Raw genomic sequence first — 13,242 nt, 5'->3', positions numbered from 1 at the left:
TCCTCCCCAAAAAACCTATATATCAGTCTATAACAAATTCTTCTACTGTAAATATGTAAATACCTTTGAGCTATCGAGGCACATACCCCTATACCTATCAATTCATTAAAAATATTCAATACAAAAAATATTCACTGTGGGTTGATCATGGATAAAATGAGTTTAATTTAAGAAATAACCAAATAACATAAAATAAGATTGCTAATAGAAGTTATTTATTGTATTTTCGAAAAATTTGAACATGCTGGAATGGGTTAGGTATTCCAAATATTCTGTCAATGTTTGATCACATGGCAAATCCTATAAATTGAAATAATTTTTTACGTTTTAATACAAAATGTATGAAGTACAGCATAAGATAAACATACTGTAATTGACACATTATCGTTTCAAATATGATAAAATGAAAAGATTTACATTTAAATATTTACAATTGAATTAATTTTTAAACATTACAATGTTTATTAGAAACTGTTGTTAATTTCACAGTCTAGCTATACCTAAACTTTTATATTTTAACCCATGGTGTAAAAAACATAAGAATAGGGTTATACTTAAATCAATCATGTTAAAAAGTGGAATGCTCATGTTTAAAAAACACAAAAATATATTCATAGAGAACAATAAAAGAGATAAATTAATAGAAAAGGGGTTTAAAAATAAAGGTATAAAATCTAAACAGTTAGTTCTTCTTTAATTATTTAAATATAGAGGAACAATTTTAGCAGCCGAGATTTAAGAACATGGAGGATGCTTTCCATCAAAGTACCTGGCGAACGCAGTTAACCTTTGCCCTTATATTTTAAATAGATTTAAAGTAATAGTTGATATTTCTATGCCTAAATAAAAGGGGGAGGGGAGGGGTGTTCCATGCTCGACTAGGCACTCAGAGGAAACCCTTTTCATTGATTCATAAAAAAAAATATTTTTTACTATATTGCTTGAAATACATGATATTTCTTTCTGGAATACTTACATTGTAAGTCGCAATTATGGAATCATTAATATGCTGATAACCAACGGATTACTCTGATAAAAAAGCACTATATTAGTATTTAAATATCTAATTCTAATGAAGGAATGTACCCTTAAAAAATATTTTTCCCTCTATATGTTAATATATCTATTGTAAATTTTATCTACAAGTGTGCCAATAGACCAAACAAAAGGATGAAATGTATGAAACATCGAAGCACATTCCAAACATGCCAATCTACCATAGAATTTTTATACATATATATAGAGTCTGATCTGTTATCTTTATATAACATCTAACGGGTATAGTCCTTTCCACGACATACCTGCATAAGGAGCGATTCTTCGTATTTTTAAAATGGCTTTTTATAGGTTATTTTAGGTTAGGTTAGGTTATATTGTGTTAGGTGATTGCCCCACAGGGTTAGGTAATTGGCCCCGCAGGGTTAGAGCCCCCGCAGGGGCTAGATATAGGAGAAAAGCTACTGTGAAAAATACGAAGAATCGCTCCTTATGGAGGGATGTCGTGGAAAGGACTATACCCCATCTAACTTTAGAGGGATAGGAAATGTTAAGTGGTTTCTTTTTTTGATAAAATCTTTTTTCTTTACTTAACTTACTTTTTTTAAGCAACCTTAAGGGCTTAGAGCAACAACAATATTTTTCATCTTCTAGGCCAGAATGACAATTTCGTCAGGAAATATTAACATTAAGGTAAAGTCATTCAAGGCATAAATTTTGGTAGGTTGTTGCGGTGTTTAGAGGCGAGTTATGAAGGTGCAAAGACAGAACAGTTCAAATCCATTCAAAATCTTTAAATCTATCTATTTCTACCCTTTGTTAAAGAGTCTTTGGTAAAAAGCAGAAAATTTAAATTTCTATTCCCCCAATACATAGTAGGGAAGATGAATTATACCTCCTTTCTTAAGAATAATATAAAGCGATCCGGCGCTTTCTCTAAAAGAGCCTATCGAGCCCTGACCCCCTCCCCCCTTAACATAAATATGGTTGATATAGTCCTTGGCCCAACAACTTTTGGAGACCCGAAACCTGCGGCGTTACTCTGTGCCCGCATTATCATAACCTAACGTGACCTAAAGTAATCAATAAGCAAATAAAAAAATACACTCTCCCTTTTTTCTATTTATTTCTATGCCCTATTGGGCATTTTGAAAGAAATAACAATTCTTTTGCAAACTGCATTGAAATAATTGTTTTATGTTTTAAGAGAGGAGAAATATGTCCTACCTTCCAATAATATTTAGCAAGAAATTAATGACTATTTTGATTTTTCAAATCTAATCATTATGAATGGAAGAATTTTTCAAGGCTCGCCAGACGCAGCCACGCACGCGGCACCATCAGCTTAGCCGCATTTAGTTCAATAAGCTGCAATAGTAACAGCCAGTCGTAGCAACAACGCCAGCAAGTCAACAAACTGCAGCTGTCACCCAAAAAACGTTTGACTGCAACTTGGTAAAACAGTCAGCATTGCTACTGCCGTTCAATCATATTTAACCTGCAGCAGAGCCTCTTAATCTTAGGTTTCTAAATTGGCCAACCACAGTATCCAGTTGAAAAGTTAGCGGTTGAAGATTCCTGGTATTTTCATACATCTAATCACACTGAATAAAAGGAATTTTACCATACTTTTTGTACCTTTAAAAGGAACATACTAGGTTTAATCCTCCTTTTTTTTCCAAAAGTAATATTAAGGGATGCTTATGACAGCCTTTTTACTTCCCCCTAAAGTAATACATACCAAATTATTGTGCATTATTAAACTGCAACTTTGTTAGAAAATACCTAATGACATTTATAAATACTATTTAAGCAAATGGTCACTAATTGTGTCAAAATGCCAAAATAAAATACAAAAACCTCAACTATGAGACTGTCTCTTTATTCTGATATAAGGGCTCCGCATCAGGGGTATACAGGGATAAGCCAATGACCGCTAAATTGATGTACATCTTTAAATTATACTAGCGGCTTTGTCCCTAGCCTCTAGGGGCTTTGCCCCAAGAGGTATTATTACATCTTCTATTACCTACCCAGCTGAAAAAAAAATCGTAAAATCGCGAATTCCTAAAATCGCAAATTCGTAAAAAAAGTGTTTTTTTTTTTTTTTTTTTTTGGGGGGGGGGGGTTGAGGGTGTCCCACCCTCCAAGAAAATAGCCTAAAACCACCACAGGACCAGTAGGCATATACCCTGAAGAGAAGAATCCGATCGGTTCTGTGGTTACCGAGATCTTAAGGGACAGACGGACGGACAGACAGACATCATTCTACTTTGTATTATAGATTACAATTAGTGGATGAAACGTTTGGACACTCAACTATAATCCAACCAATAAAAATTTAATAAAAGTCTCCAAAGTTGTTAAGCTAACGAAATAGAAATCTTATTTAAAACTTTTGGGACTAGTGTAATAAACACCCCAATGTCTCCTCCCTCCCTGGCTCCACCGCACCAGGCTGCAATCAAAGAATGCTTTTTAAATCTTTTATTCACAGCACCGAGATAAATTAATCTTCTTTGGCATATCATACAAATACTATGGCGACAAAAAAGAGGATTCAAAACAGTTTGAAATGAAATATTTTAGCTGATATTTTAGGGACCATAGCTACTGCTACTTTTTCAGGCGCGTTACATATAATTAGCAGTATATATCGACAGATAAATTCATGTTACATTTTTTTACGTGACCATAATTATCTCTTAACTTTCTACATGTCTGATTCACAGGATAACCTTAAACAATCACTTAAGAAAGCATTTCTAAATATGTATCTTAAAATCTAAGTACGTTGTCTTATTGTTTAATCTGTTGAGATTCGCTTTTATGGATGTTATCATCCCTTTATCTATGATAGAAAGTGTGAGTAAAACAAAGTGAAAAGTATAATTAGTGTCACCAAAACCTTCACAAACACATAAACTTAACAATCTTACAAATAAATCACACGATAAACATTAGAAAAGGTAAAAAAGGGATATTCCAGCTTTTAAAAAGGATGACAACATCCGTAAGAAGCGAAGCACAAAATAAATTATATAGTAGATGTTCAAGGGTCATTAAAAAGGGGGAGGAAAAAAGAGATGAAGAAAGCCAGACCGACAGACTGACGGACCAAATAAGTTATATACTGTATGCTCTTTGGTTAAGGGTATCGGAACTTACAGAAAATAACAGTTTATCTTAGATAGCAGACGAGAAAATGAAATTACCCCCATACGGACAAAAAGACAAAATGAATTAAAGAATAATTTGGCTGACTCTTAATAAGAGGGATTCTTGTAGATGAAAGAAAAGTTTTTGAGTATAGTCCCTTTCGCTGTAACACCTCTTAAGGGGCGTTTCGTCGTATTTTCACAGTAGCTTTCCCCCTATTTCTAGGCCCTTCGGGGGTCTATGCGGGGCCAATTGCCTAAACCTGCGGGTCAATCACATAATCTTACCTAAAATAATCTATTAAAAGGTACTGTGAAAATACGACGAAATGCCACTTAAGAGGCGTTGTCACGAAAGGGGCTATACCCAAATTTTTTATTCAATATAAATTCAAATTTAGAACTAAAGATCATTTCCCCATAAGTATCTACTATAAAACTATTCTTTCAACCTTCCAAATATGGTATATGCTTCGCTATTTATGTATAATATCATCCTTATTACCTATCCGACTTTTGATTTCAATATGGTTATGTATGTGTGGTGTGGTTTGTCATTCTATTGTTAAATCTTAAAAATCATCCTAAAGTTTTTTAACAGGTTCTACAAAATAATAAAAGATTATAAAGATTAATACATTAAAACAACGAGTCGGGGAAATAATTGGCCCAAAAAAGTAGATCTTACTATAAAAATATACACTTTTTTAGGCAAAAAGAATTGCAATTGAAGAAAAGATTTTGCTAAGAGATCATATTACTTTTATATAAGGATGAAAATTTGTAGACCCTTAAAATGATGATTTAAAATATTCTAATCAAAGATCCTATTGTCTTGTCTTTATCTTAAGTTAATAGTATTTATCATAATCAGTTATCTATTTTTTTTTATCAATTTATCAATCTTTTAAATCCTATTGGTTTTTGGTTCATTATTTCTCATCGATTTTTTTTCTCTAACTCACTGAAAAATAGCCTAAAACCATCAAATAATCATGGAACGTGTTCATACATCAGTTCAGAAGTTTTAAAAACATATAATACATTTTAAAATGTATATTATTTTCAACCCACTGCACTGAAGGAATAAACCTTTTTTTAAATGAAAAAATATCCCAATAACAACAAAAATTTGATACTTTTTTATTAACATTCCAATATACTAAATATTCTCAGATTAAAGTTATGTTAGTAAAAGCGGGTCGGAAGGTTGTACAAACCCTATTTATAGAGTTGTATCGCTACTAAAATTTCCAAATCTACATGTATTGTAAAATTTGTAAAATATAGCGAGTAATCTAATACCCAAGTATTTAGAGGATTAAATCAACTTGTCAATATGGAAATAAAAAGAGCATAGTTTTCAAAATTTCCTTTAGTGGTTCATTTGTCCAAACAGAATTCCCTCCAAAATTTGTGTTTTAATCCATTCTATGTTAATATCAATTTTAAAACAAAGATGGCAACATACATAAAAACAAAGCTCTAAAACAGTAGGACAAACGAGCATTAACACTTGTAGAGTGTTTGAATTGAATAAGCAGAATACTTATGTATAAGTAAATTTGTTGTAAAACTGTTTAAATAGAGGATACTGTTTAAAGAAAAACTCAAATTTTTAGGACTTGATTATATAGAGATGCTTTGCAAGTTTGAAATCAATAGGACAATTGTAACATGCCTAAATGAACTATAATTACGGACGGACGCTTAAAAAATTAAAACTCTAAAAAGTTTATGAGGTAATGTGTGGGGGGTTGAACGTCCTTAATTCATGATTCAATTTTCTAAAACCCCGTGGAATGCTTTTTGGAGGGGGGTCTTTATGAAAATATTGGAACAATAAACCAATATTTCTGTGCAAAACCCCATGGGAATAATATAAGAACTTAATATTTTTATGTTTATGTATTCCTGCAAAAAAACATTAAAATTTAAAGCAAAATTACACTTTGTCATTTACCTAAAGATTACCTTTTGAATTTCATTGCTGTAACTGTATAAACATACAGGGTTGGTTGTCTGTAATTATGGTGATGTTATTGTGATGTTAGGACTTCATATGCAGATTTGGCTCTACATTGTGATAAACCGTCCCCATAGGTATTAATCTGGTAATGCCAGTTATTGAAGTCATGTAGTAGAAATAAACCAATGAAATTTGATGTTAATTTAATATCTGAACAAGAAATATATTGTAATTGGCGGAAAACACAGAAACGAAGCTTTTCTTCAAATTAAATATTCCATTGATAAGTTTTAAATGTAAAGAAAAATTCTATCAAATTCCGTTAAATTTTGTGTTGTATTAAAGAAACACTTAGCGCCAAAAGTTTTAGTTTACGGAAATGTCTAGTAAATCTTTTAAAGCTTAACATATTTTGTTTCAAATATCTTAATTTTCATATATTTATATTTTATTTTTCAAAATATATCATTACTAAATAGCATTACAAATGTATAGAATTACTGACAGAAACAGAAAGATATAAATACATATAGAATAGCAGACATATAGATAGATATATAGACAGACATGCTAAAGTACAGACAGACAGACAGACAGACAATAAAGATACAGACTTATAAACATTATCAATGAATCAAACACTTAGACAGATAGATAGAATGACAAACAGGCAGACGAATTTACAAACATATAGACAAACACACAGACAGATACACAAACAGACAGACTGGTAATAAGACAGAATCACAAACAACAGACATATTTACAGACAAGTTGACAAATGGAAAGACTGTCAGACAGATAAACGGACAAACAACAGACTTACAAACAGACAGACTAACAAGCACTCAGACAGACTGACAGACTGACAAACAGACATCCTTACAAACAGACAGACTTACATCATACTTCCTGGCACATATTGGATATTAGCTAAAGAGACTAATAGATAATGTTAGTCATATAAAAGCTTTGTTACAAAAATATTTGTATATAATAAAAGGATAAAAAGAGTAAACCACTATACAGTCTTAAGATTTAGAAACTAATATAGCTAGGGGTCTTATCTGGAAAGAGTTGGTTAACTTACAATGTAACATAAATTAGCCTTTTTGAAAATAAGATTGAAGGGTCTTCCATGAGGTTTATACAAAAAAATAGTTAAATAGTTGAAAAAAATTTCTTTCTTAATGGGTGGAATAGTTGATTGCTTAATAGCTGGCAAAGTATCATACTTAACATTGTTGCTTTACTATTGATATTTTATAAAAAGTTTAACGAATTTTTAGAAACATCTTTTCGAACATTTTTAGAATTCCTACCCTTTTCAAAATAAAATTTTGTGGTTATCCTTTTTATGTACTAACAATAATCCTTTTCAGTATTTTAGGGGACCCTTGAATTTTAGAATTTATAGATCTTTTGTTACAAGAATGCTTAGTTTATTGTTAAAGCATTTTTGTGTTTACCTCTTTAGGATAAGAGTTTTTTAGAAACGCTCAAGACATTTCGACATATTGTTTATTTTTTAAAAATGTAATGGAAGCAATCACTTTTTCTAAAAAAGATATGATTTTTTCTCAAATCTATTTCTTAAACATCAAAATACCCTCCCCCTTTATTTTCAATTTTTGATTTTTGGTATTCCTTTTAAAGAATATGAAATAAACTAAGTACAAATTGCTTATAATTATTTGATTATTGGACTAATTGGTACATACAGTTTTTATTTATGGCAGTTAGAAAGTGCCCTAAACAACATGATTTATAGGATATTTTTTGGAAGTTTTTTATCAAATATAAAAACGTAAGTATTGTTTTAAGACCAAATAAGATATATAATTTTGAACTATTTCTTAAAAGAAAAACTTAAAAAGAACTTAAAGGCTTGATAATTTATGGTTGTTTGTTTAACAATAAATCATACCACAGATAGAAAGATAGATAGATGGACAATTAGATAGATAGCTGAATAGATAGATATAAAAAAATATAGAGAGAAAGATAAATGGAGTGTAAAATTAAAATTTCAGAACATTTGGAAGATATATAAATAGGTAGATGAATACAAATAGTATAGACGTCCAATGGTAGGTATAAAGGGGCGTTACAACTCCACCCCGCCCCCAAAAAAAATTAAAATCCCTCATTTTATCCACCTCAAAATATTTTAAAATACATTAGATAACTCCCCTCAAACCTTTGAAACCCTTTGAAAAGCTTGGACGTCCATGACTAATAGATAGATAGATATTAGGATATATAAGGTGGAAGGAATTTTAATGTTAGAGGGAGATTTGAAATCTGCATCAAATTTTAAGGATTTTTTTTTATAAAATTCGTTTTTTGTATAATTCTTTATCTAAAAGCGGAAATACAATTTAAGTTCATAAATTTTGACCAATGGGATAGGTGGATTGGAAACTACCTGCGCTCTAATTGGTTGAATGATGTTCGACAGTTAAGCTTCTCCAATCAGAGCGCAGATAATTTTCAATCCACCAATCACAGATGTCAAAATTAATTAAATTAAATTGTATTTACGCTTTTAGATAAAGAATTATACAAAAAACGAATTTAATAGAATATCCTTAAAATTTGATGCAGATTTCAAATATATATATATATGTTGATGAAGGGTTGTTGAAAGATAAATCATAGCACATTTAGAATCTAGGAATTGAAGAATGGTTTATGGATTTAAGACCAAGGAAAAATAGATAACCGTATTACTATTTTAACTTCGCTAAGCTTAGTTTCATTCCGTCCGTCTGTTCTTTGATTTCAGACTTTGCTTTATGATTATAAAAACACCAAGGTTTAATATGGAAATCAATTTTTCTTTAAGAGGGTGATTACAATGACGATCAGACATAAATCAAACCCTAGTAGGAAAGCATATCCATAAAAAATGTAAGTATGTTTACTTTACGCTAACCAAGAAATTTAGCAACGTATAATAGCAATAATTGATATTTCTTTGATACCAAGAGAGCTGTTTCTCTAAATTTGTTATTGTTCGTTAATAATATTTTTTCTACCTGTTCTTTCATCCCTGAATGCTCAAAAGCTCCAGGCAGAAAGCATACAGGCTTTTGAACTAATAGACGTTTTGTAGACATTTAATTTAAAGATTTAATTTAATACAAGTACAATAAATAAAGCAAAGCTTTTATTTCTTAAGTGGTAAGTTCGTCTGAGGTAAGATATAAATGTGACAGCTAATCTTAGCTGTTGGAATATTTCTATCAATTTTAAACTCGAGAGTGAGTATTCCTGTAAAAAAATAGATTTTATTCGGTAAGGTCAGCAACTCTATAATGATCATTATTTGATGTATATCAAATTATATGTAAAGAGAATTACCTCATAGATTACGATTAGTTGTTGATACGTTTAGACACTCAACTTAAAGAACGGACCAATAAAAATCAATAAGAGTCACCAAAGTTGTTGGGTCAACAAATAAAAAATGTTATTATAAACTTTAGAGACTACTTTAATAAACATCCCAATTTTTCCCCTCCCTAGGTTCAGATTGACAGACACACCATATTTGGGAAAACTCGAATGCAATAATAAATAATCCTATGATAAGTCTAATATTGTCTATTATCTAAAGCCACGGTTTGAGTATCTTTTGCTTCAGGGTTTCATATTATTGATGACATATATTAGATGGTGCGAGTAACTAACTATTACAGCTTTTGGGAACCTTACCATCATAGAAAAAAAGACGATCACGTCTAAAATCCAATATTGTTAATGGGCAAAATCAATTTTTGAAGCCTAAGATTAACTTTCTTGCTTTGTTGATTGCCCTATTGTCCAAGTATTCACCAGAGAGAAGGAATGTATTTTGAACTTAAAATTATACTAATCCTAAAAAAATTCCTCATTCGTTTGTCTATAAGTTTTTAAGACTGTTATCAATTCTTGATTTGGTTGTACAATGTAGATTCGTAGAAATTAACTTTTAGTCAATAATTTCAATCTACAAATATTTAATACAAAAATTGGCTCCAAAGGGAAAAAAGTCTAAATAAGCAATGGAAATTTTTGTTTTTTGTATGGTTATTCGTTAGAGCTCCATCTTTTTAGATGCGTAGCTCAGAAGATGTAATTGTATAAATAGATAAACATTATGATGATAATCATCTATATAGATGGATAGATAGATGCATGATAGATACATGGATAGCTAGATGAATAGATATATAGATTATAGATAGATATATAAACAGCATTATCAACAGTCATCTGAAAGAGCTGAAATACCTGATATTAAAGTGAAACTCGAATCCTATAAATATAATTCTGTATCCATATCCGTTTAATCTATAATCTATCTATAACATTAAATATCATTTTCGGATAATGATCAAATTTGAAAATTGGTTGTGCTAGTTCTAATACCCATCTATCATTTAAAATTAATCTCTTTATATTACTTTCAGTTTTCAATAATCATGTGCTCAACTCCAGTGATCCGAAGGGATGAGACAACGAAGATTAATATTTTTGGAGGAAAAGTAAGGACACTGCGTAATTGTACGGCCCAGTTTTTTAAGCCAACAAATGGAAAATAGTTTAGTTTTCAGTCGAACATTCCCTCCCAACCTTGATAAAGATATTTTAGGATTTATGAAATAATTCCCTCTCACTTAACATATTTTTAGCCCTTAGCTGCAAGTCCTACAGGGATCTTCTAACTTTTTCTTAACCTAACCTTATATAAAAAAATAATTAAAGCACTAAACTGCCACCTTTCCCTTTAAACCTCAAAATTATTCTTTTTCTTTTTTGCTTCCTCTCTTTATTTATAAATCTGTGGTTTAATTTTTATTAATCTATTTAATTAAGGCCTTGTATCAGAGAATTAAAGTATATCATAATTAAAATATAATCATCCTATTTATCTATCTATTTCATACCTATTCTTGGGTAGGTGTCAAACTTAATCGAATCTTTCTCTATCTATCTATCTATGTATCTATCTATCTATCTATCTATCTATCTATCTATCTATCAATCTATCTATCTATCTATCTATCTATCTATCTATCTATCTATCTATCTATCTATCTATCTATCTATCTATCTATCTATCTATCTATCTATCTATCTATCTATCTATCTATCTATCTATCTATCTATCTATCTATCTATCTATCTATCTATCTATCTATCTATCTATCTATCTATCTATCTATCTATCTATCTATCTATCTATCTATCTATCTATCTATCTCACGTATCAAAGTGTAACCTAATCAAAATATAATTACTATAATCAAAGTTAATTTTATCACAATAAAGAGAGAGAGAGAACAGATAGGAAAAATTTAGCATTAGGGATTAGCAAATGGAGTGAAAAAAATTATTAATTGAGATTTGCAATTTTATTTCAGACATTGCATTGTAAAGGATGTTGTACGAAATAAAACAATGCAGGAGGCTTTCTATAATGAATAGGTATATACTTTTAGTATTTACAAATATATTTCTTTTAGCTTTTAAGCACTAAATTAAAAAATGCAATAAGTTTGTAATAGTGATTCCTAAAACATAAAGAGGTAAATGCGTCAACATTAAGCATTTTTAGCAAAGTAAAAATTTGTAATTGTAATAAATGGCTTAATAGCTAGTGGCGCAATCTATCCAGTAATAAAACATTGTATGTTTATGTATCATTTGTAAGTATAATTGTTTTAAAATTGTAATTGACCTAAATCTTCTATGGCTGTCTTACTTTCGTTCAATGGGTTTTTATTTTTTAAGATGTTCGCATAAACCTGCTGAGAATTGCTTAAGTTTTTATTCACAGGCATTTTGCTCTTGTCAAATTGATTTTTTTAAAATATAACAATAACATATTAGTCCTAGGTTCTTTAATCATGTTTATGTTTAGTTTTTGAACAAAATTTTTATACTGGGCAGCTTTTATCTATTTCTAAAAAAATATTGTGTTTATTTAGACTAGGGGCGCAGTAATTGTTTTATTTGTAATAAATGAACACCAATTGAATGGGTTGAGTGTGGAGTGGACCAATTTTGTTTCTAGTCATTTGAGCAGAGATCTTAAGGGATATAATGATGATAAACCAAAAATCCCCTTTTTAGTTTTAAAAAGAAAAATAAATTTTTTTTTATAAACCTTTCTAATAAATAAAATGAGAATCAGATTCTTCGCTACACAGATCACAGAAACATAGAAAGATAGATGGATAATAAGACTTTCCCTGCAGAATATTTAGTTGTAATTTTGTATTAAATGCTACGCTACTTAGTTCCTAATAGACATAATCGTCCTTGTTGTAAGTATGCTTTGATACTAATGACATAATGAGTAACAATAAAACTTCTGAATTACCCTTTACTATGTTCATACAAATCTGTAAATAATTTAGTTGAAAACAGCTAAGGATTGTCTAAAAATTTTAGGACTCACTTGTATTAATTCCTAAATAAATTATTTGATTCAATATTTAACTTCTATTGTAAATCTAAGTTTAGGGTAATACTAAATAGGTACTATGATAATGTTTGGTTGAATTAGTTTATTTAAAACTTCTTTGAAAATCTTAGTTAATTTATCAAAAAGAAATATTTTGATTCATACAACCTCTACAAATTACAAATAATGAAAACCTTTCTGTGTTTAAAAAATGCATTCTATACAATAAAAAAGCAAATTAGAATATATATCTAAAATTATGGAACGGTATTGTATGCTACAACAGAAACTATTACAATTATCGTGAGTTGGGGGTTGGCTCAAGATTAAGAGAAATTAAGGTGTTAATACAAATGGGAGAATGTGTATTGAAAACAATTTGTATGTTTACTGTTTTCCAAGGGATACAAAAAGCAGAAGATGGCCTAAAACACTCAGAGGACCCATGTGAAGCTTCCATGAAATTTTGAAGTCTACAGACTAAAAAAATGTATTACTTCATACAATAGATAATTAATGTACTCGCCTTTGATATTTATAATACAGTTTTTTTTGCTACCTATCGTTACTGGAATCATCATCCAAATCTTGCAAAGTTGGAGAGATATAGAGCGATTTTCACATATAAATATATATTTGTATTTAAAAGTAATGTGTAACTA

This window comes from Acartia tonsa, chromosome 8, assembly GCF_053477335.1.
Source record: "Acartia tonsa isolate MP-2025a chromosome 8, ASM5347733v1, whole genome shotgun sequence".
In the NCBI taxonomy this organism is placed as follows: domain Eukaryota; kingdom Metazoa; phylum Arthropoda; class Copepoda; order Calanoida; family Acartiidae; genus Acartia; species Acartia tonsa.
This window is presented reverse-complemented; position numbering follows the sequence as displayed.